General features: G+C 49.3%; 1 protein-coding gene across 2 annotated transcripts in view; it reads left to right on the top strand.

Moving 5' to 3' along the window:
- Nucleotides 1–4,178: 4,178 nt before the first annotated feature.
- The window catches only part of LOC105517713 (chromosome unknown open reading frame, human C10orf71), a 28,294-nt gene continuing 6,995 nt past the window's right edge, over nucleotides 4,179–25,477 (top strand). Inside the window, exons 1-2 of one of the 2 annotated variants that reach the window (XM_011950362.1) lie at nucleotides 4,179–4,271; nucleotides 21,130–21,232. The gene's annotated coding sequence lies outside the window, so the exon portion shown is untranslated. The remainder of the gene's footprint in view (nucleotides 4,272–21,129; nucleotides 21,233–25,477) is intronic. The other variant, XM_011950363.1, reaches the window with a different exon arrangement.

The following is a 25,477-nucleotide window of genomic DNA, read 5'->3' on the forward strand; positions in this document are numbered from 1 at the left end:
AAATAAAATAAAATAAAATAAATGAGCAACTGCACCCAGATCCACCAGGAAGCCGACCTCCCAGCTGGTTGCCACGGCTTTGTTTTGAGACGTGGTAGCACTTTAATAAACTGGATTTCCTTCAGATTCTGTTTATTATGTCTAAGCCTTCCACTGTAAAGTCCTAAGCAAAGAATCCTAAAGGAACAGCCTTGAGGAGAGGCCTCAGCCAGGGTGACCTTCAGTTGACTGTGACAGTCGCCATCCCAGCACCAGGCTGGTCAGATGGGGAGAAGGGTGGCCCTGTAGAAGGTGCCTCAGCAACCTGGGCTCTTTCAGGCTGTGAGCTACCAACAGGGCCCTGCCCCCATAATTCTAGCCCCTCTGAGCTACACATTATCAGGCAACACCCCACCAACCCAGCACTCCTGTAAGAGAGGTCCTCCTGCTCAGGCCCCTCGGCAGGCAGCCAGCACAGCTGGGCCTGAGCCCCCGAAGTGAGGGCTTCTCCAGTGAGGCACCATCTTGCTGTCAGCCTTGGAAACACACTCGTGCTGTGCTCACAGTGGGCACAGAATCCCCATAACAAATCAGTAGCTAAGGAGGTGCCCTGCAGGCATTGCCCTCTCTGCAGGGAGAGGCAAGGAGAACAGGTGGGTCAGAGAAGGCTGTGTCCTGTGCTTGGGCTGGGAGAGTACTACCTGGATAGGTGGGCAGGTGAGCCCTCATCTGCATCCTCTGTGCTGCTATTAGCTATGGCAACCTGGGACCTCTGCAAGCCTCAGTTTCCTCATCCTTAAAAAGGAAACATTAACTGCCATCGTACAGGGAGACTGAGGATTTTGTGGAACAAAGCGCAGAAAGTGTTTTCCTGGCACATAATGCGTGTCAGGAAATATCAGTGCTCCATATCTCATCCTTCCCTAGCTCCCTGATGGATGGCAGTTCATAGGGATGGGACAGAATCATGCAGGGACCTGTGATCAGGAGCGTATACGGTGTGGGTTAATTGATGTGAGGACTTAGAACCATGTGGTGCACAAAGTAAGCATTCTACATGTGCTGGCTAGCATTTTCATTTTGCTATTATTATTATTAAGCCATGGAAATGCACCACCTTCTTGAAGAACTTTACAGAAATGACTACTAAAGAAAGCTGGGTGATAACAAAGAAACGTTCCCCGACAGGAAGTCACATATAACCAGGATGCAAAGTTAAAAGAATCAGTTGAGTGGCTTCCTATTATTTGCAGGGATATGAGCTTCAAATACCCAGAACCAGAAATTGGCCTGAAGGACCCATTCGGCACTGCCCTTATTACCAGCTTTTGAACATTTGTAATTAATACCAATACAGAGCAGATTAAATTTGCTGCAAAATTAAGTTAGCGATCACCACGTGTGGCAAGGCCATAGCTAGACTATTTTTTACCCACACTGTTGGGTGGGTGTGCTGCCCTCACAGCGTTCCAGAGGCCTTGCTGAGGGGTGCAGCCAGTGAAGCCACTGCAAGGATGGGTCACCAGAGCACGCCGCCTGAGGACAGCTTTATTTATGCTCTTGCAGAATGTACAAGTGGGCCTTGTTTTTCTGGACGGCTAGGGAGCACACTGGCTCACATAGCATCCATGGTTCCACATTTAGAGTTGTGTCTTCATTCACATTCTTTCCATGCAGCTCACAGCTCCTGGACTGGACAAGAGTGGTCACTTTGCCTGGGCCAGTCCCCTGGACAGATGCCAGCTCTCGGCCATGCAGACCGTGAGTGTTCTTGGTCTGGAGCTTGGGCTCAGTTCTGCAGCTGTGTTTCCGGCTGGGGATGGTCTGCATCAGGATGACCACTGTAACTGGCACAGACATGGGGGTCTACTACATGGGGCAGATGGGGGCACTTCCAGGAGAAATCAGATTCTGCAGGTGTCAGCTATGCTCAGGCTTGCTGGATGGAGCCTCCAGCCAAGCTCTGAGGGCTGCCTGCTCCCAGGACAGGCTCTCGCTGGGTCAACTGTGTTTTATTATTCTCTCCCGACCCCTCCTGCTGACGTCATTGACAAAGCTACCCGCCACTACCAAGCCCCCGGAACATTCCCCAGCCATCCCACGGTGCTCTTTCCTCAATCAGCCACTTCAGGCAAACACCATTCGCTCCTGCTGCAGAGCAAAGCTTGCGGTTCCTAGGATCCTAAACAAGACATGAGGTCATGCTCTCCACCTGTGAAGAATGAACCGTAAGCTGGGGAAGGAAGGTGCTGAGGAGGGGAGGAAAGCAAATTAGGAAGACCAGGGGCCCTGCCGAAGCTTTCAGCTCGCGTCACTCACGCCCCAAAGCGAACTCCTCTATAAAATGAGATTTAGTAATGCAACATTTTCTAACATCAGATGACATATGAACTGACTGTAAATTTGTTTCAATGTGTAATGGGGGAAGGGAAATTAACAAATATATCAAATCCATGATCTATTAAGTATTGTCGTTTTCCATAAAGTTCTTCTGTTCAAGACAAAAAGCAAGTCAATTTAAATTTTCTTTAAAGGAAAATAGTAAGTAAATGTTGATACAGATGGTTGAGGTGTAGCAAAAATCATGGGAAAAAATAACAAATAAATGACTAACATTTGGGGAAGCTTTGCAATAGACGAGCACATTCATGTACATGAGCTCCTCTGACCCTGAAGCCCACAGAGCACAGGCATTCTCTCCACTTTAGAGATGGGGAAACTGAGCCTCAGGAAGGGTAAGTATGTGACATGTCAACTGGCTAGGAAATAATGGAGCCAGCACTCAAAATCCTGTGTACTTTTTAAATGTTGGCTCCCATCTCAAGTTGATGGTTTTTATCTGCCCTGTTGGCATGTGTTTGTTTTGGCAAACAGGGGAGGTAGGGAGGTGGGTGGGTAAAATTGAGGGGTTCACTTTGGGCCTCCTTCAAAGCATCTCTGAGTGCAGAGCAGCGAGCAGTCATCCCCACAGCGAGGTTCTGAAGCGCCCAGGGCAAAAGGCAAGTCTTGAGGCTCCCAGGAGGAGGCGGGTCTGAATGCTCCTGCTGGTTGGGATCTCACAACTTAGTCTGCAGGGCAAGGAGGAGCTGTTCTTTCTGACTTGGTTTAGACAAAAGTACGTAACCTGGGTCCCCATGACCCTGGCTGTCAGCTGGTTCAAGGCTGGAGGTGGTGCCAGGCCCCAACTTGGGGCTGGGACACAGGTTGCTGCCCTTGAAGAGCCCACAGGGGCAGAGGGGACAGTCTGCAAATAGACCCAAAGACACAGTGCACTGCAGACTTGCAGAGGCTTTGAGTGCTACACAGAGCAGGACACCCAGCGGGCGCCAGTCATCTCCGCTTTCTCAGGCTGCAGGCAGGGAAGCATAAAAAAGAATCTTGGAAAGAAATGGGGGGGAAAAAAAAACACTCTTGCATTAAATCCTGGTAGCAAACAGACTATCCTGTGGCCAGCTTGGGAGAGTAAGAAAGGCACTCTGGGAGCTGGCATGGCACAAGCCAAAGAAAAGCCAGTGGAAAAAGTTGGGGGGTCTGCGGGAAGTTTGGGGAGCAGGTGACCCCAGGCCGAGACAGAAAGCAGCCATCAGGAAGGCAGGCATGAGCCCACCTCAAGGTTGCGGGGAGGCCAGCCCTTCCCAGAGATGGAGAGGGGATCCCTTGCCTAGCAGAAAGGGACTTGTCCACTGGTGCTTGGACTTTGCAAACAACTGGGCTTGCTGTAGCCAAGCTCACCAAGTAGACACTTACCTTGCCTCTTCCCCGATTATTTCATATCCTTCTGTAACTCTCACCCTGAGACCCAGCCTGGCCTTCCCCCAGCTGCATATTATTCTGCTCCAAAAGCACAGCAGAGGACGGCTCCTTACTCGAGGAATGCGGGCGGCGGTTGTCCAGAGCCGATGATGAAACGGGCTATTTCTGCCCCGGGACATCAGCAGGGCTCCGGGTGCTGGCTCCAAGGCACACACTCTCCTGTTTTTAATGTTTCCCTAAACAAATGTTTTCCTTCCAACCTTGGGATATTTTTATTTGACTCTAGGTGCTGGAATAGCTTTAGCAATGGTTCTGGGTTGAAGTTGGAATCATGGTTAGGGTCCGGCTAAGCAGCAAGCAGTTTCTCACTCCCCAAGTGATCTGTTACTCGTGGCTGATCTGGATGTAAAAATAGCAGCTGAGGCTGTTTGTTTAATCTGACTGTTACTTGACACCACGCGGGTGTTGCAGTGCGGACTGTTTGCCTCTTCCCCACCAAGAACACCATTTGGTTTCCCCCCGGCTGGGTCTCTATTTAGGTAAGCTTCGGGGACTTCCCGTGTCTGGCCAGCTTCTGGTCACTGATCTTCCTCAGGTGGGTAGGTTTGTGAGCTAGAGGAGGCTTGGGTCCTGAGTCTACTCTCCTATCACCTTTGGGCAGCCTGGCTAAAGAGGAAAGAAGAAGTCTTGGCTGCTGGGCAGAGCCGGGGTTCTCTCCCATTCCCGAGGAGGCCTGAGCAGCTGAACACGCAGAGAGCGGAAGGTACAGCCCAGACACTTGTCTGGCTCCTTAGCGTGGGCAGGGAGGCTCAGGCTCATGGCGGAAGGGACGTTCCCGCTGAGCCGATGCTGTGCTGGGGAAGTAGTTTGGTGCCAGGGTGCTGTGCAGGGTGGTATGTGTGTGCCGAGAGCCCATTGGTGTTGGGGCTGAGGTTCTTGGTGTGCTGGATGGGCCTTGGGGACCACTTACTGGGAACTGTGTACATGCGTGACTTTGTCCTTAGGTGTCATCTGTCAGGGATCTCTGCTCCCACATGGCTGAGTGAGTGCACAGATGTGCCCAGGCCACTGCATTGTCAAATGGGGGGCACCCCATGGTCCCAGGTTTTTGGCAGTCAGGGCTGAGGGAGGCTGGCTGTCTTGGCTCCCCCAGCGCTGGGCCAGGCAGGGACACACCAGCTGTAACAAAGAGGAAAACTGGTGACTGAGACATTCTGGCCTGTGGGCTCTGTGAGCATGTGTGTCCCCAAAACAAAGCATGCCACAGGCTACCAGTTCTTACATACCCTGGGAGGGCCCCCACCAGACTCCCACAGGGTAGGCTTGACTGAGTCTAGAATTACCTCTTTTTTTTTTTCTGGTGGAGAAAAATTGATCATTGAGAACGGCAGTGGTCAGTGTGTGTTGCTAGCTAGATAGCCTTAAGAAGAATCACTGTGTAGGTCTTTTGGGTAGCTCAATAAGATAGGAACCTGGGAGTAGATTAAATAGATGTGTGTAGTAAATGAGGTCCCATTTTCCAGCATTTGAGTTCCCTTTAAAGTAGTGGCTGGTAACTCTGGTCTGTGGTCTGAGCACCTGGTTTTGTAAATAAAGTTTTATTGACACACAGCCACACTCATTGATTTGCATATTGTCTAAGGCTGCTTCTACACTATATCAGCAGAGACCATACGGCCTGCAAAACTGAAAATGCTTACAATGTGGTCCTTTACAGAAAAAGTTTGCTGACCACTGTGTTACAAGAACACTTCTGGAGATGGGTCAATTTAATACAAAAAAATAAAAAGCAGTGAAAGTTCTTGCTGTTAGAATAGCTTGCAAGCCAGACCCTTCAGGACCAGTGGCTGGCTGGCTTCTGAGCCTCCTGCACCTTCCAGAGCCCACTTTTCAGGCCTGACTGGTACAGGAAATGTCCAGTTTGCTGTCCTGGTGCTGGGAGGGTTAGCTTAGTAGTAGAATCACCAGACACGCAGCGTATCCATGTGGCCTGGGCCGAGCAGGGCAGATTGTGCTTATCGGGGTGATTTATAAATAGCCTTCCCCGAGTGACCCAAGTCCAACACACATCTGCCCCTGGGTCTCTGGGATGGAAACAAGTTTGTCTGCTCTTTGGGAGAAGAAGCTCATTGGGAAGGGAACAGCTGTGTGCTGTGGGTAGGAAGGGGGCTGGTAGAATGCTGTGTCCTGGAGCAGAGGGGCTCAGGTCTCCTGGAACCCGGGGAGAGAGAGCTGTTGAGAATAGACAGGAAGGCCAGAGATGGTCTTGCACCCTCCTACCTTGATTCCTTTTTGCCAGGGCAGAAATAAGTGTCTTTGTCTTTTCCTGACCCTAAGGAAGCCCTGGAGACCCTTACTGAAGAGGGGAAGCCTCATGTCTTGAAATAGCCCTATTCATCCAGTCTCTGCCAGAAATCTCAGGAACCCAAGCCTACTGGTGGCACCAGTACTTCCTCATTGGCTCTCAGGATTTTACTCCATATGCCCTGGGTTACTGCAGGGAAGCAAAGGGCTTCCAGAGAAGGCCATGCTACAGGGGCACACAGGGCTGCTGCTCCCCAACAGGGCCCACCGAGGCTGGAGTGGATTTTGGTTTTATTTCCATTTGAGAGTTTAAACGTCATTTCACAAAATCCAGCCAGTCCATAGTCCATAGTCCATATGATTGAGTCCTTAACTCAATCATATGCTTCATTTAGTTAATTGGAAAAATCTGACACCCTCCTCATTTCAACTTGGTTTCCAAGGGTTGCATGGCATGAGCTGGTGGATGGGACAGAGCGGGAAGGACAAGGGATCAGTGGAGGCCTATCAGGACCCATACATGGAGAGTGTAGAGCACATGCTGATGCTCAGATGTGTCACTCCCAGTGTAACTCATCGGTATCACTCTGGAACCTGGAATGGGCTGCCTGTGGGAAGAACACAGTGTGATTAATCCACAGCCTCCTAATGTCAAGGGGAGGCAGAGCAGATTCTCAGCAGACCTGGGTTCTCAGGGGAAAGACTGAAGCCAGCTCAGTGCAAACTGCATTCCCTTCCAAGCCCAGGTCAGATGGCCTGCAGGGAATCTGACAGAAAGAAAATCCCAACAACCAGTCAACCATGAATAGCTTCCTCCCCAGACTTAGACACCTCCCTGTCTTAGATGAAGGGGAAAGGGACGTTCTTCTGGGCCATGACACAAGGCAGATGAGCAGGCCTTCCTTACATCCTCCATTCTCTGCTTGGCCAATCCCAGGGGCTCCTTTGCTTCCCCCCATTCTGGGCTGTCTTCCCTTGCCTCAGTTGGTCCCTTCTTTCACTACAAACCCCCTTCCCAGGTGGGCTTGAGCTGCTGAGCGGCTGCAAGGCTGGCTGGAGGGAAGGATTTAATCTAGGATATCTCCCATCTCAAAGCCTTCATCTGAAGCTTGCAGAGGGCAGGGGGAAGGGGAGGCTCTCCAATTTGCTTGAGAAGCCTCTGAAGCAGTTTCTGAGGCTCTCTCCCTACTCCCCACTGTGTTGGAAGGCTGGTTCCAGACCTGGCACCACTGAGCCAGGTCATGCCAGGTCACATTGGAACTGCCCTTGGCTTGCCCTGTCCCGGGCTGCCAGGCCACAGTAGCACCACCAGCTCATCCTCTCACCTGGTCGTGTCTGCCACCCTCAGAGGCAGATAAGCCCAAAGACTGCAGAGGTCAAGGGGTGACAGCTCAGGCCCCCTGGGCTGCACCCACTGGATGCGAGCCATTTCTTGCCCTCAGTTTGCCCACCATTTCCCCTGTGGAAATCATTGGCTGTGGACCTCCTGTGTGCACAGCTTTGGAGTATCTGGTCTCATTCTCAACCATCCAGCACAGTAGATCTTGTGAGCCCCCTCGTGGAGGCAGGCGCTGAGGCTTGGAGAGGTTAAATGACTTGCCTAAGGATGCCCAGTGAATGAGGGGCTTGAGATCTGAATGCAATGCCCATGTCTTGTCCTCATTGCTTCCTGATACCTAGAGCTCCCATCACCACCCAACAGATTCTCTAGAAAAGGGGCTGTCCCATCACCAAAGAGTCAAAACCTCCCTTAGGAAAGCTGAGCATGCCTAGAGAGGCACACAGGCTTCACCCCATCTCCTCAGGACTTCGGGAAGTTGCCCAGGGTGCCGCAGGGATTCCACACTGTGCTGGGAAGCCTGTGGCTCTGAAGGGGCCACAGGACAGGCAAATCTGGGTTCACAGGTCAGCCCTGACACTTCTCAGCAAGGCCCCTGGACCTCAGCTTTCTCCTGCGTAAAAGAAGAATAAGCTCCCACATCAAACAGTCCTGCGAGCATTAACTGAGCAAATGTATGAAAAGTTCCCAGCACGTGGTAGAAATACAAGAACTGCTCTCCTCACTCCACTGCCCTATTTGGAGATTTTTTTCCTCCCACTTAAACTCTAACTTGGGCCTATACCTTCCAGAGGTCACCAAGGAGAAAGTCCTGTGCCTCAGAGTTCAGCTGGTTCATGCTCACAACTCAGTGACTCAGTGGAAGAGCAGCTGGCACCACACAGGACCGACCCTAGCCCCATGGTGACGATGCATGGTGATCACCTTCCCTCTCATGCGGAAGAGGTCATGGATCTGAGCATCTTCAGCACGTGGGGTGGGTGGAAGATCAAGCCTGAGTGGGACAGTAATATTCCCACCTCTGAGCCAGGCTCAGTACGAGGGCAGACACAGCACAAACCACAGCCATTGACAAGCATCAGACCCGAGTAGCCCAAGAGACTATGACTTGTTAGTACAACCTCCCTGAAGCAGGGGAAACTCATCGCTCAAGACCGAGATCAGCTTTCTCCAGGTGTGGTCTCAGGGCCAGCAGATCTCCTGAGTCCTGAGCAGGACTAAGAGCTGTCTGTTAAGCCAGCCCCCAGGGCATTCTGAAAAGTGTGAGGATGCTTCCTTAAGAAGGGAAAGAGGGGCAAGGGGCTGGCACTGTTCTCAGACACAACAGGAGATTCTCCAAGGAGCCAAGTTTTTCACATAAACACAGCCATAGGTTGAAATAAACATGATTGTTAGAGGAGCATCTTTCAGCTTTAAATTTGAAAAGGAGAACCAGGCTGGCCACATCTGAATGGCTTTCCTTGCTGTGAGGAATTCCATGAAGCAGCTGGGTGTTGGTCAGCTCCTTACACTGCACTGCAGGAGCCTATTCTCCCCTTTCCTTCCCCTGGCCAAGCCGCCTCAACCCTGCTGCGCTGGTTGGAGAAAGAACAGCGGTCATCTACCAGCTACTTCCCAGCCTCCAGCAGAGACATGAGGAGAAAGTCAGGCACAGCTTCAGACCTATGTGGGAGGTTTAGGAACTCCCAGGGGTGCTCTGTGTGAGGCCCCCTTCTCCTTATCCCAGATGCACACAGCTTCATGGTTTCCAGGGCAGGGAAGATGACCTCTGCAGGAGAGCCAAGTCCTACACATGCCTTCTCTAGCTTTACTAAAGCAAATGCTCTCTGATGTGGGACCAGACTCAGAGAGAAAGAGGTGAGAATTTGCTAGGAGAGAGGTTGCTACCCACTCCTCACCCTGCACAAACCTGTGACAGATAGAAGACCATCTCATCTCTTGACTCTCTGCCTCGATGCATTCTGCAGAGACCTGGCCCTGAATCCTGGCTCTGCTGCTCTCTGGCTGTGTGACCTTAAGCTCCTTCCTCAACTTCTCTGACCTTCGATTTCTCCACCTAAAATTCCTTTGGCATCAGTCCTACTCAATTTGCTAGTTGTTGCACCCATTGAGTGAGGCCATGGATATAGAGTGAGGGACAGGTGGCAGGAGTTCCATGAACAGGATGGGTGCCTGGGACTGCCAGGGTGCTAACGCTTGGTGACAGCTCTTCCAGCTCTGCTTCTCAGGCTGTGTCATGCAGTCTCATGGCACCAGTTTACATATGGAGTACCTGGTCTATAGACAATGCGATGGACTCTGTAGAAACCCTGCCCTCCCATGGTTCTCAGGAGTTCTGCCTGAACCTCATCACTCTGCCAAGCCTGGCACTCTCCAGGACTGCTTTCGGGGGGTTCCCTTCCCCATAGTGCCTGGCTCCCTTCCCAGGGACTGGAGAGAGGATGGTTCCTGAGAGGATACCCCAATCCCAACAAAAACAAATGTCTCTTCCTCCGGGAGCCCTCAAGTGGGCTTCTGTCTAGACAAGGCTCTCCAAGGTGGAATCTTGTCGTAGGTTATAGTTGTCCCTTCGCCACCCACTTCCTGATCCATAATGGGTTTCCACAAGCATCAGGCTGCTGGATCTGCCTTTCCATTTGCCCCAAGGTCACCAAAGTGAGACTGAGGCTCACACAAGTTGAGTGGCAAGTCCAAAAGCTGTCTGATTCTGAAGCTTTTAACTGGAGAGCTGTATGCCCCAGTAAGTAAGGGCCAGGGTAGGGTTTCCAGTTCTTTGCTATGGAATATTTCCACATGGAATAATTCCACCCCATGCTATGGAATCCCAGGTGTGATGGGGTATGGGGAATAGAAGGACATCCTATGGTCACAGGTCTCAAGATGAACTCTAAGGAGAACTGTGGGTAAGAACCAGGAGTCTGGAGGCTACAAGATAGCCAGGGGCAGGTGGGTCCCCAAAGGCACAGTGTGGTGCTGACCAGAGACTCTTAACCTGTAGCTGGCATTCAAGAAGCTGCTACAGGAGGCTCTCTAAAGACAGGTGAAAGGGACCACTTCTCTGGCAGCCCCATGTTCCAGCCCCACACCACCAGGTATTAAATTCTGCACTACACACATTTCTCCTCTGTAAAGAACAAGAGTAACTCCTGTGTAATGAGGCCATTGTGAATACTAATTAAATAATAAATATTAATTAATAATACTAGGTTATAAAGTACCTTTATACCAGGTACTCAGTCCCCACTCAGTGGATAAAAGAAATTTCTCTCATCTACTCATTCACTCACTTGTTTAGCAAATAAATGGCCCCATACTAGGCATAGGCACTGTGTGGAGACTGGAAACATAACCTCGAGGAGAAAGGCAAGGCCCAGCCCATGGATCTGCCACCAGGGGGTAGGGTCTCCTCCCCTCCCCAAGTGAATCTGATCAGTTACTGAGTTTGGGCCTTGGGTCTCCAATTCTCCATCCAGATGAAAATCTAGCACTACCAGAAACAGGGCACCCATAAGTTGGGCCTAATTAGGGATGCCTAAAATTTCTGGTCTCAGAGAGTTTTTTTAATCACTGTAGATCATAAGTCATTACTGAGTCCTGAAATCACTTACTAAGTTGTGAAGAGGTTTTTCTGATGAAAGAATAGAACAGATTAGATTAGGATGGAGCAGTACATACAAGAAGTTTCCTTGCTTCGTCCAGTTTTCCTTGATACATATGCCTCCAGGCATGTTCTGTGCCATGATGTAAATGTATTTCTTACTACATGTAGAGGAGAAACCTCTGCTCTATGGAGACATGGAGAGGAGGATGTGCATGTCATTCACTTGCTCCCCGGTGACCTGGCAGGTGAGGTGCGGGGCTGCAATGGTCAGGGATTTCTGAACCTCCTTCTAGTCCAGGCATCCTCCCTGCTGTGGTTGGGACCCAGGACCTGGTGGGTTGGCTGACTCCAACATGGGGAGACTCTCAAGCAGTACCTGCCACAGGGACTGATTTCATGAAAATTCCTGTGTCCAGCATGGGGAGCAACCTTGGGAGTGGTCAGTCCCAGGGGCAGGCACTGTCAGGCTGGTTTTTATTATCCCTTTTTTCCAGGTGTATCAGTTAAGTGACACCCATGACAACAGCACTTTAGAGCTGGGTCTCCGCTCTTCCCACTGCCAGTACTGCCTATTTGATGATTCTCATGTCAGGTCCTGCCATTTCCAGAATCCAGGGCAAGATGTTCCCAGGAAATGTGAAGGGGAAGAGCAAGTGAATACATGAATAAGTGAAGGTGGGAAGAGCCTGGTGCTGGGCTAGTGCTCCCTCCCTGATTCTCTAACAGCGATTCTCAACCAGGGGTGATTTTGCCCAGAGACCTAGGCAGCGCCAGTGATATGGGGCCTTAGAAAGTCTATTGGGAGCCCCTGTGCCAGGTGCATGGCATGGGGTCCACTTGCAGATGAGAAAGGCTCTCACATGCCATGTCCCTTGAGCATGGTTGTACTCAGCAACCATGGCTTAAGCACACAGAGCAGCACTAGGACCTGTGCCCAGATCCCAGGGGCACGCACCATTTGCATGGCCCCTGTGCTCCTGAAGGAGCCGTGTGTCCATCCTTCAGCAGCTGCCCCCTGACTGGCCTGGCAGTCAGGGTGGCCCTGCAGTTTGGATTGGTTACAACAAGGAGGTGCAAGAGTCAGAAGGATGAGCAGCAGAACCATGGCTGCCAGGCTGACCCTGCTTTCTCCCAAAATCTCTGCCCCTCAGGCAATTGCTCCTGGGCAATGGAGCAGGACTGGCACTCACCTAGCCCTGGGAGAGGAAGATGGGGTGAACAGAGTTGTTTGGGATCACACACTCTCCCTTCCAGATCTTTCCTGCTCCTACTTTTACCTGTAATGCTGGCATGGCTACTCCTATAAAGCGCCTCTGAGCTCACCAGGAGAAGCCAAGGGTCCTTTGCTCAGGGAGCATCTGGCTGCTGAGGCTGGGCCCCTTGAGGCCCGCAGAGAACACATGATGAGAGAGTGTCATGGAGCAGCTGGCAGTGCCAGGCCTGAGCTCCTTCCTGGTGGAAGGGACTGTCCAGAGACTGTGTCTGGCTGAGTCTAGCCCATCTGGCCACCAGGAGCTCTAAGGAGTGATCCTCCATAATGCTCCACCTCCAGAAGTGGTCAGAAACTTCGCAAAGAGGTGCTGCTGACAGCTCGCAGGTTAGCCTTTGTGGAGTGAGACTCTACCCAAGTCTAAGCAGCGCAAGTTCCAGAGCCTGCTGGGATTCAGAGGCACACCAGAGCCCCCGGCACCCCGCAAGGCCCACTGAGCACAGCTCGTCCCAACTCTGCTTGGGATGTCAGGGGAGCAGCAAGAAATCAGTCAGTGCTACAAATCCAGTGCTTTTTGCCCCAGAGAGCTGGTTATTAAACATCGCTTGGCCTGCCCTGGTCATCAGGGAACAGGAACCAGGAGGGGACAGGTTGTGGGAGACTGCTTGAACCCAGCCCGATTCTCCTCCTGTCTTCTTTTCTCCTGTGACTTCTTGTTTCTCCTGCCATAGGGTCCTTCCCTGGGTCTGTGATACCAGGTGTTGGGCACCCTCACGTCCTGGGTTAGATCAAGCCCAGCCTTCCCTGTGCCTGGTTCCCTGGCCTCTAACTGCAGGCACAGCCCTGGGTCTGAGCAGCACGTGGAAGCTTGCCAGACCCACAGAACTGGAGGTGAGCATGGGTAGCAGGGGCTGCTGCCCACTGGGGAGAGACTGGAGGACAGATACTTTCTCTGTGAGCTCAGCCCAGCCTGAAGTTGACTTCTGGCCTGGGTAGCCAGTCTGGCAAGCCCAGGCAAGCTGGTTTCTTCAACCACAACCCCTGGGGCATCCTTGACTTCTACCTGCTACAGGATTTAGAGGCCCTTGTACGTGTAATGTGGTTGTAGAAGGTTCAGATTCCCGCCAGGCCACTGCCATCATGGCACCCGACCACATCATGTTCCTGGGGCTGGACAAAGCCAAACTTGTTCTCTCCCAGGGCACAGTGGCATCAGAGTCAGTTTGAGAGCGTTTGGCTTTCCCAGTCTATAACCTGAGTTTGGGTCCAGTCAAGCCAGGCCAGGCTACAGGCTGACACCCCTCTCCCATGTCCCAAATATCAGGCTAGTGGAGCCAAAATGGCCAGGCCAGATGTACAGTGACCCTTATGCAAATCAAATCTCTGCTTTACACTCGTAAGAGGCACTGTCCAGTGGAAGTCAATCTAAGGCAATCAGAGGTAATTGCGCTTTTACAAAGCAATAACCTCCCAGGATCCATCCAATTCCACAAGGAGAGGGCCCAGGTCAGCCCTGCACATGGCTATATCTCCAGCACCAAAACAGGTGACGTGAAGCAGGTGTTCAATGAGTAGTTGTTGAATGAATCAATACAAAAAATGAGCTTCAAGTCATGCTTACGAGATCCTACGCTTTCTTCTAGGAGTCTAAATGAACTTATAATTTCTGATTTCCAAAAGTCAAAAGGGGTTACAAAGACACAGCAAGCGCCACACAGGAGGAGCTGAGGAGGCATCATCCTGGAACCAGAGAGCAGGGCACTGAGGCTGAGGACTGGGTGAGGCCCCGGCCAGCACTCCCAGGCTTTAAACAAGGGACCAATGATTGACCCAGCCCGTTACAGCTCAGTTTCATCAGCTGTAAGATGATGAGGGGAGCCTAGCATGCCAAGTGTTATCAAGGAATAAGTGAGCACAGGCAGGTGCAGGGGTCAACCTGCTGCTTCACAGACACTCAACACGTGTCTGCTGCCCTCACCTGAAGGACCTCAACTGAGGAAGTAAATTTTGCCATTTCATTGTTGGCTGCTATGGGCTGAATGTGTGTGCTCCAAAATTCACTGAGATTACCCCAGTGGAATGGTGTTAGGAGGTGGGGCCTATGGGAAGTAATTAGGTCATGAGGGTGGGGTCCCTTGTGATGGGATCAGTGCCCTTATAAGACGAGACACAAGAGGGCTTGCTTATACATGTGCACGCTCACTCTCACTCCCTGATGTATGAGAATACAACAAGAAAATGTCCATTTACAATCCAGGAAGAGGGCCCTCACCAGAAACCAGGTCTGCCAGTGCCTCGATCTTGGACTTTCCAGCCTCCAGAATTGTGAGGAGTAAATGTCTATTTTAAGCCTCCCAGCCTATGATATTTTAGTTCAAGCTAAGACATTCTCCTCATAAAGCATAGACCATAGACAAGGACATTCCCCTCTAAAACAAGAGGGCTGTTAGAATTGCACAGAAAGGTCAAGAGCTTGGCCCAAAACTGACCAGCAAGTTGCAGGTTCAGAGCAAGGCACCCTGTGGCACGGGGTGGTGGAGGCTGTGTGTGCTGTGCATCTGCAGGTGGAGGACCATCTGTGAGCAGGGCTCCAGGCTGTGCATAGACAGGGAGAAGCTGTCACACTTCACTCCACTGAACTGCTCCTCAGACATGCCTGAGTCGATGGCTCAGAAAACCAACCCAGAAAGAAGACAAGAGGAATCAATTCCAATTTGTTAGAGCCTCTGGGTGTGATAAAGCCAGCCCCTGCCATCTCCACTGTCTTCCTGTTTCCCCTTCTCTAAGAAGTGAAAGCACCATTCAATTAAGGTAATTAAATTCACCCGAAGATCTTGGGCTCAAAAACCACACTACCGGCAAGTGGTCAAACCTAGCAACGAAGCAAACCCCAATGGCTTCCTGTGGAAAGATGGGCAAGGATGAGGAGGAAAATGGAACACATCTTCAGCAGCTCAGGGGTGCACCTTGGGCCTGCAGGGGAGCCCCAGCTCTGCAGAGTCCAGCTGCCTGAGCCTCCTGCAGCACCAGAGCCCTCCCCAAACAGGAAGGACTCATGTTTACGGGCTGAATCAAAAGTTTCACTTCTGTGGATGTCTGGGAGAACTCAGCCGAGAAGATCCTTAGGACATGACATAAAAGTGAAATGAAACCCTCGTTTTCTCCCCCAGAGCCACCAATTCTCCCATGAGCCAAGAGTGGGGCTGGCAACACCTCCCAGGACATGCCAATGGGAGCCTGAGTCCACAGGCCAGAGGTTCAGGGTTTCATCCTGGAGAAAGCAGAAGGTGGTAAGGTGGTGAGCCCAGGCTGACTCTCATCCCCAGTTCTTCCCTGTCTTTACATGCTGTGTGGCACTTAGCAACATCCTGCACCTCTCTGTGCCTTTGTTTCTCAACCTAGAAGATGGTGACAACAAGGCCCACTCAACCTGCCTCAGAGGAGTCATGAGAATCAAACAAGATCACGATGCTGAAGTGTGTCATGAACTACAGGGTGATGCATACACTTGAGCCGTGACCGTCACTGTGTCATCTCAGTATTGACTCACCGCATTGGCTTCCTCTGATTGTGATCCACTTTGAGTGCTAAAAGTTGATGAGACCCTCATGTAGCCAGATGATGATGATGATGAAGAAGAAGTCATCCAGTGGAATTTGAATTTCAGATAATGAATAATTTTGTTAGTATGAATGTATCCCACATATTGCATGGGATATACTTACACTAAAAAAGTATTTATTGTTTATTTGAAACTCACATTTCACTGGGTGTCCTGTATTTTTAATTTGCTCAATCTAGCAGCCTGGCCATGCCAGACCACCAACTGTTCCCTCTGTGCAGTGTCCCCAGGACCACCAAGACCTGGCCCCAAGCCCACTCCATCACCAGCTGTGAGACATGGAATATCTGGGTCCTCCCTCTGAGGGCTCTTTGTCTCACCTCATGGGTGATTGTGGTCCCTGAGCTGGGCCCTCCAGCATCACCAAGTGGGGCTCTGGTCCTGTGGACCTGACACGCTCCTCAGTTATGTGGGGGACACCTGCAATAGGGCTTGGCATGTAGGAGTTGTGAGTCTTCTCCTTTTACACTTCCTGTCCTTACAACCTGGGACACATGAGCGTCCAGGGTAGATCAGCAGAAGGTGGACTGCATGACCTTCTCAGGCCTGGGTTGGCTGCCAGCCAGGAGCCCTGAGGAAGACAAGGGGAACATGGACCTCTGTCCCTCTGCACACTGCAGTAAACCTCTGTTATCACATCCCAGGGTCCAAGATGTGCACTCAGCAACCAGAGCTGAAAACATTTCCCAGTGACCAGGGTGCACCAGGCACACTGTAGGTAATAGATTAACCAAGCCAGGGACCTCACACCAAGGATCTCAAAGTCTAGTGGGAGAGATAGATTCACCTCAGTGCAGGAAGGATAAAGCAATGTAAGTGATAAAAAGGGAAGAAAAGATTCTACGAGGAACAGAACAGAGGAGGAAGTTGTCAGCAGTTGTGGCCGAGGACAGGGAGCGACATTCCAGGCACAGGGACTACTACTTGAGGAATCCGGTCCAGGACACATGGGCCCTGCCCCTCCCTGGCACAGGGCACCACAGGCCTGGAGGAAGGAGGGTGTGGGAGCAGGCAGAGCTCCCCTGCCAAGAGGGACTTGAAGGTCGTGCATAGGCATTTGTAAAGGATTAGGAGGGAGAGAGAATTGTATCCGCAAAAAGCAGCACATCCCAGTCAATAATAAAAGCATCACAAGGCGTGGCATGGAAAAAAAGCATCATGTGAGAAAACATTTTGGAAGAGTTAGAATTTAGCAATGACTGCGCAAAGGGTATTTCAGTGCTCATCTCAAGGAAAAGCTGATTCATGAGGATACATGCTCAAACTGAGTTTGTTTGAAGTATTCTGATTCAAAAAGATGACCTTACAATAAGGAGAAGAAAATACACATCCTTAAGTGTAATTCTTGGGGCTCCAAGGCTGCAGGGCACTGCCAGTTCACCCATGAGCATATTCACAGTGGGCATGGCAGACCCTTTGCTCTTCTCCAGGGGATCAACTGGAGAGTCCATTTTTAAATTCCTGCCCAGGGATCCTGTTTCCCCTAGTGTGTTCTGGTGTTTTGCAGAACCTTCTCCACCTGATGCAAGTTTGGCCTGGGTCGGTGGAGGAAGTGCTGTTGAGGCCTGCACAGTCGCCTGGAGGTAGAGGGCAAAGCCAGCATTTCATCCACTCACCCTGTAATTTAGATAACGCATCACTTAATGACCATTCACACTGTGGCTGTATACAGAGCCCCAGGTAATATACTCAACAGTACATGGAAGTTTGCTGGACGCTGGCCCTCCAGAAGGCATCAAAGCCATTCCCCAACTTAGAGCACTGAGAGCAGTGTGAGAGACCAACTGGGAAATGGCAAAGTCACGATGAAGTCTCTTTTCATCTCCCCCGATAGAAATGCAATCTGGACATAAACAGTACATGCCACGCTGCTGAAGGATGCCTTCCCCAGAGCCAGCCTGTCAATAGTCTCCAAGAACAATCCTGTCCACCTGTTTCCATTTCTTACCAAGGGGGAATTTTACATATTTGAGGGATGTGGAATCAAAAAGTAAATAAAATCCACTTGGATTCAAATTCACTAATTTGAAATTTGTGATAATTCTGCGATTATTGGATTATAATCGACTGTCAATAAAGTAAGTCCTCCTAGGCCTGTCAATAGTGTGAGTAATATCATGGCAAGTGGAAGGGTTTTCTCATTTATTGAACAGATATTGCTTGCACTGTACACTATGCTACATGAAAAAGAAACACAAACGTGGACCCTGCCACCAATAAGCACTCAGGCTAGCAGGAGGAACAAACATTAAACAACAAATCACCCAGTTAAATGCTTAATTATAATTATGGTAAGTGCTGCAATATAATGGGTACAGCCTATGATAAAGGGATGTAATGAGCAGACTTGGAATAGCCTGAGGAAGCTGCATCATCAAAGGGACATGTGAACTGGGCTCTGAAGCACATGTTGGAGTTAACCCGGTAATGATGAAAGGATGGAAGTAAAAAAGTCCAGGCAGAGGGAACACCATGTGCAGAAGCCCTGAGGCAGGAAGTAGGATGGCATAAAACTGGAAAAAGACCAGGGTGGCTGGAAAGCCAAGTATGAGGGGAAAGATGGCACAAGGTGTGGATGGAAAGAGAGGATCTGTGTTAAGGAGATTGATCTTCATTCCTTAAAACTGGAAAGCCATCAAGGGATTCTAAGCAAGAGGTTGATATGAACAAGTTTGAGTGTTGAAAGCTGCTTCTTGGTGCAGGGCAGGAATGGGCTGCTGCAGTGGCCAAGGGATTTGAGACAGCAGCTTGGTCCACACAGTGACTGTGGAGATGGAGACCGGTGTGTAAGGAAGAGACCTTCGGAAATGAAACTCATGGGCCTAGGAAATGGATGTCATAGGTGAAGGCACAGGAGGAGGAAATCGAAAGTGACATCAGGTTTCTGAGGTCCCCAGGGAGAAAGTGGGCTTGCAGAAGGCTCATGGACTCTGCCTTAAACGTGTGGGTTGGAAGGGCTGTGAGACAGGGGCACCCAGCTGCCTGGTGGGTGGGCAGAGGCGTGGACTGCAGCCAGGCAAATGGCCTGGCCTGGACACAGCCTCAGTGTATGGATGCTTGCAGGGACCATGGTGTGGGGACAATCACCTGCATGTAGACTGTACAGTGAGGAGAGAAGAGGCTCCAGGGCTGGGAGCAGAGGAAATCCAGCAGTCAAGGAGAGGAAGAGACTAAACATCCCGACAGGGAAGGGAGAAGGAAAGAGTCAAAGTGAGAGAGTATCTCAAGTAGACGGTGGCCACTAGGCTAGATTGCAGTCTAGAAGTTCAGTCAGATGAGGAGCAAAAGTGCCATCAGAAGATCCATCAGGGAGGAGTGGGGGCCAGACACTAAAGGCCGAGTGAGACGGGTAAGGAAATAATGGAGCGGGGAGATAAGAAGCATTTAAGAGAACAGTCTTTGAAGGCCACAGACATAAATAGGAATTGACCAGGTCATGATTAAATATTGATGTTTATTTCTATGCATTCATGACGAGGTTCCAAGACCTTGTTTAGAACATGGCCCTGCCATGTGCACTGTATCATCCGTCATGCTGCCTGAAGGGGACACACCCTTTCACTGGCAAAGTGCTCTACCAGCAAGAATTTTCGCCAGTTCAGAGTGGCTTCCTTCAAATGGTTCAAAGTGGTGAGCAAGAGAGTTTTTCCACTGGCATCTGGAAAATTCATTCCAGCAGCAATGTCAGTGAGTCCATGAGGCAACTGCCTAGGGGGAAAGCCTAAGCACAGGGTGAGGGGTGTCCTAACCATTCACAAAATAAATGCCACTATGTCGTTCTGCACCTCCGTCTCATCAGTGTGTGACACCAGATGGGTTTCATCCTCATCCCTAAGTCAGCTCTCAGTGGAGCTGCAGGCAGGGGAGTGGCCTTATTATTTAGAGATGCAAATGGATCAACCTGAATTTTTTGGTAAGCCATAAGACCCAAGACCAGGAGTCTTTCTCAACAAAATTCATGTTATCTTTTCCCTTCTTTTCTGTGTCTCAGTTTGCCCTCCAGGAAAAAAAAAAAAAAAATCAGCATAAAGATAACCCAATTCAAAGCATTACCACAAACAGTGATTGAGCTTCTATTTATTGAGCTCAGTATACAAAGGTATACAAGACTCCCTTCCTTGGTTCAAGGAACTTCCTTTCTAGTTGAGGAGAGAAAGCAGTGATCATCAGTTCCTGAAACATATGGGTCATGATGTATGAAGTGACAACACGGCTGAGCTTTGGAAAAGGTAAACCCAGGATGCTTTGGGAACACAAAGGAGGCCCATCTAAGCCAGCCTGGGAAGTCAGGGATAGGGCCTCGCCGTATGGTGGCAGACACAGAGCACCTCTGTGATTCTCCAAAGAAATAGGCGCCACAAATTCAAACTATTATGATTGTTAATATTATTAATAAACTACCTTGAACTAGATTAATATCCAGGAGCTACAAGCTGGGAAAGGTCTTATGGAAACCCCAAAGGTCTGCATTTAAAATGTGCAGAGTGGATTTATTTTAATTAGTTCACTCTTCATTCTGAGCATTCTGAAAATCCTCCTATGCAGCTTTTTGGTTCTTTTAGCTGTCAGAAGTCTCAAGCCTTCTGCCAACAATGAATCCAACACTGTGCTGCCACTTGCTGAGTGGACTTGACTTTCACTGCTCCAGTTCTCTTTGCTACAAAACCCAACTTATCAGTTCAGTGGGAAAAGGGCCTTGGGTCAGATTTTATTAGCAAAAAATAATTCACAACCGGGTCAATCATATTAGAAAACTGAAAAGCTTAAAACAGGTTTCTAAAAATGTCTTGGACCATGGACAAATTAATGGATATTAGGAAGGATATAAATTGGCCTTATGGTCAAATATGCCTATTTTTAGAATTTTGTTGAGCTCAAGTACAGATTATTTTTCATTTTTGAAGGCCAATTACATTGTTGTATAACTGTCATTTAAGGATACTTTGGGTCAGGTGTGATGATTCACTCCTGTAATCCCAGAACTTTGGGAGGCCAAGGCAGGCAGATCACTTGTGGTCAGGAGTTCGAGGCCAGCCTGGCCAATATGGTGAAACCCTGTCTCTACTAAAAATACAAAACTTAGCTGGGCATGGTGTTGCACACCTGTAATCCCAGTTACTTGGGTGGCTGAGGCACGAGAATTGCTTGAACCCAGGAGGTAGAGGTTGCAATGGGCCAAAATTACACCACTGCACTCCAGCCTGGGCGATAGAGCAAGACCTTGTCTCAAAAAAATAAAATAAAAGATACTTTTTCCACTGAACTTGTGCTTGGCCCTTTGGTCAGTGGGGTTCCGCTGAAATTATTTTTCTTCTTTCTAGATGGGCAGTGATGATACCAAATATAAGCATAAAAAGATGTTTTAAAACTACACATCCTGAAACCCAGCACGGCAGGCACCTGCAGCTTCCAGTACTGTAACAGGTATGGAACTAATCCAAGAGCAGGCATCTAGAAACACCTTCTGTTTTTGGCCATTATGCTGAAAGGTACAATGGGGGCTGGGGGTGGGGGGAGAATGAGGTCAAGTTTCTGACTGTCCCATCTGACCCCAGGTATATCAAATCAGAATTGAAGAAATTATCTGAATAAAGCTAGCAAGGTGGGGAGGGAGTCTCTCTTTTCCTTGAGGCAGAAGCAATGTAGTTATTTTCTGAATGCTCTGAAAAATCAATGAACATCCTTCACCACTGTTTGGAATGAGGATGTAAACCCAGGATCAGGTAGGGTTCTTCAACCCTTCAACGAGCAACAGAAGCAGAAACTGAACAAATGAGGTAGAAATGCATATGTATTAAAAGAAAAATGTACCTTGTAGACTCAAGGTGACGGCTAAAGTTCCAGGCTAGGAAACGTCAGGGGTCAGGTATGTCCTTAAGCATAGTGAAAGCTCTACCACCAGCAAGGAAGCCTGAGCATGCTTCCATCCTTGTGTAGCTCCAGGAGAACTGCTACAGTCCATGGGCTTGTCCTCGGTCTCACACCTGCTATTGGCCCTGGAGAGCCTCTGCAGGCACCTTGACTTTCAGCTTCACCGAGACTGAAAACCAAGGGGTGAGGAAATTTCCCACAAAGTATCAAGTACTTTTTCTCAGAGGATGCAAGCTGAGTATTCAAAAAACAAATAGCAAATACCTACTAATACGAGGGTGTGTTTAATTGGTTAGAGGCTGCTTGGTTGACTCTACCTAAGCTTCTAAATTTAGGTCTCCAACTAACCTATTTTCATCTTAATGAAAACTATCTTATTTTCATTCAAAGTGTAGAAACCCCCAATATTACTGAGTTCAGCCATTGCCAAGATCAGAATCCCAGCATTTAGGACATCAGGAGACTCCGGACTGTTTTGATAGGATCTCAGGGTACAGAAAACCTGACTCATAGTGGTCAGTGCCACTCAGGTTCCATCAAACCCCACACCAGCCTCAATAACATAAATTCATGTGGGATGGTGCTGCCATGGGCTCACAGCTTAGCAGTGCTGGCCAGGACCTGGGCTCCTCACTTGTCCACCCTGCCATCCTCTGCAGGTTGGCCTTCAGTGGCCATTGCTTGTCTCTCAGGGCTGCAAAGTGAATTCAATGTTATGGTTGAATCATGGCCCCCCTAAAAAAAAATCATAACTCTCATTACCTCAGAGTATGACCTTTTGGAAATAAGGCTGTTACGGATGTATCGTACTTAGTTAAGACAAAGTTATTAAGGTGGGCCCTAATCCAGTATGACTGGTGTCCTTATGAAAAGGGAAAATTTGGGCAGGGTGCAGTGGCTTATGACTGTAATCCCAACACTTTGGGAGGCCAAGGTGGGCAGATTACTTGAGCCTGGGAGTTCAAGACAAGCCAGAGCAACATAGTGAAACCCCATTTATCCAAAAAACAGAAAAATTAGCCAGGTAAGGTGTAGTGCACCTGTAGTCCCAGCTATTTGGTAGGCCGAGGCAGGAAGATCACTTGAGTCCAAAAGGTCGAGGCTGCAGTAAGCTATGATTACACCACTACACTCCAGCCTGGGTGACAGAATGAAAAAAAATTTTTTTTAATAATTAGAAAATTTTTAAAAGTTTGAAAAAGGAAAAGTGTGGGCAGAGAGACAAGCATAGAGGGAAGATGATGTGAAGACACAGGGAGAAGACGGGTGTCCTGAAGCCAATGAGAAAGGCTAGGATCAATTCTTCCTTACAGCCCTCAAAAGGAACGAACCCTGTGACACCTCGATTTTGGACTTCCAGCCTTCAGAACTGTGTGACAATACATTTTCAATGTTTAAGCCATCGTTTGTTATGGCAGCCCCAGCAAAGAAATCAAGCAGTTTCTGGCTTCTTGTCTGCATTCAAGGCAGGAAGAAGAGCACTGACAGAGTGGAGACAACAGGAATTGCTCCTTTGATTAGAGAGGCAGGAACTTTCACAGACTGCTGGCTGCTTCCATCCCTGTGATCACAGCCATGTCCTCTGGCCATGCTAACTGCATGGGAGTCTGAAGAGTGAGCGTGTGTCTTCTACTGGGGAAGGCGTGAGCTTGGCCAGCCCTCAGGGTCTCCCCTACTCATCACACGGGCTGATGCTCTCCCCTTGTATGCAGCCTTCTAAAAAGCATATGCTGTCATGAGCGTGTACTTTCCGGAGAGCCAGTAGCCTGCCTTTCAAGGTAGGGCTGAAGAGCATGTGCAGAGAGGCCTTCCCAGAGCAGGTCATTAGCTCCTCATAAGCTCATTCAGTCCACTAGAACTCAGGTCCCATCCTTTCTCCAGTTTAGTTCTGTCTTTCACAGAAACAAGTCAATCAGCCGATGAATCAGTGTTGCTAACTTACCAGAGTGCTGTGGTCAAGACATGGAAACAACAGACCCCAATGAAGCCTGGCCTCCAGGATGAAAGACAAACATTACTGACAGCCCAGCAGCTTTGAGCCTATGCCGGGACGCTACCCCCAATCTCCTGGAGCCTTGTAGTAAGGCCACATGATCCCACTCTACAGAAACAAAGAGAATGGTTGCCATCTCACAGCACAGATGCAGATGACAGAGAGGCACTGAGGCTGCTGGTGGCCAGCCCATGGTCACTCAGCAAGGGGATGTGGAGCCAGGCAGGATCTGGGGCTTCTGACATGTGGCCAGGCCTCCCTGATGGGAGTGCCTTCACCGTCCATCCCCTGGAGAGCTGGCAGTGACTCAGGCCAGCCAAGCAAGGAAGGGAGAGCATAGGCTGCTCAGCTCTGCTGCTGTGAATGGGAGTTGTCTGGCAGTGTTTGATCTGCCAGCTGAACACTTAACAGTACCCTACCAGGCGACCACTTTTCCAGACACCCCTCACTTGCACCTGCTCTGGGGTCAATACTTGCTACTTTATATAACTTTTTATATACCCATTCTCTAATCCCCTCCCCTAGGCCAGGCAATGTTCTGGGCAATGGGAGGTATATGTCCCAGGGGGAGCCGTAAGTATTCCAGAAGGAAGCAGCATCCTCAGACAGGATCCACCAGAGAATGTCATGCAGCACCATGCGCCCACCAGGATGGGTACTATCAAAAAGAAAAAAAAAAAAGCAGAAAACTACAAGTGTTGCGAGGACATGGAGAAACTGGAATGTCTGCACACTCTTGGTTGAAATGAAAATTGGTGCAGCCACTATGGAAAGCAGTCTAGAAGTTCCTAAAAAATTTAAAAGTAGAACAACCATATAATCCAGCGATTTCACTTCTGGGGATATACCCAAAAGAATTGAAAGCAAGGTCTTTGAGAGATATGTGCACACCTACATTTGTAGCAACATTAATCACAATAGCCAAAAGTTGGAAGCAACCCAAGTGTTCATCAATGGCGGAATGGATAAGCAAAATGTGATATATATATATACACACACACACACACATACACACACACTATATATATATGTATGTATATCTCACACATACACACTATATATATATGTATGTATATCTCACACATACATATAGTGGAATATTATTCAGCCTTGAAAATGAAATTCTGGCACATGCTACAACACAGATAAACCTCCAGGACATTATGCTAAGGGAAATAAGCCAGTCACAGAAAGATAAATACTGTATGACTGCACTTTTATGAGGTTCCTGGAGTCATCAAATTCATAAAGACAAAAAGTCAAATGGTAACTTCCAGCGGGGAGGGAAAATGGGAAGTTGTTGCTTAACGGGTAAAGAGTTTCAGTTTTGAAAGATGAAAAAGTCCTGAAGATCGATTGCATGTTAACGTGAATACACTTAACACTACTAAGCTGTATCTTAAAATTGATTCAAATGAAAATTTTTATATTATGTGCATTTTGCTACTTAAAAAACAAAGGAAGGGGCTATAACAGAGGTAATGGAGAATTAGCGAGACCCCAGGGATGTAGAGTTGGGTACAAGGGGCATGTTCCCAGAGCCCAGTCAGAGACTGGGGGAGGGGCCACAGCTATAGAGGACTGTGGTCCCCATGTCACAAGCAAGGCAGGAGGGGTGGAGAAATGCCAGGGATGCTGGTTCCCCCTCCCTCCAGGTTCCTGCAAGCACCTCCACTGGCCACCCCACAGGCTGGTCCCAGAGGTAAGGCGCCCAGGTGATGCAGACTCTCAGGATTGACTCTTAGGGTGGTTCTGGGATGAGGGGCAATCAGCAAACAGACAACCCAGCAGTCCCCACATGCCTA

The sequence above is a fragment of the Colobus angolensis genome, unplaced genomic scaffold (assembly GCF_000951035.1).
Source record: "Colobus angolensis palliatus isolate OR3802 unplaced genomic scaffold, Cang.pa_1.0 Scaffold306, whole genome shotgun sequence".
NCBI classification, from domain to species: domain Eukaryota; kingdom Metazoa; phylum Chordata; class Mammalia; order Primates; family Cercopithecidae; genus Colobus; species Colobus angolensis.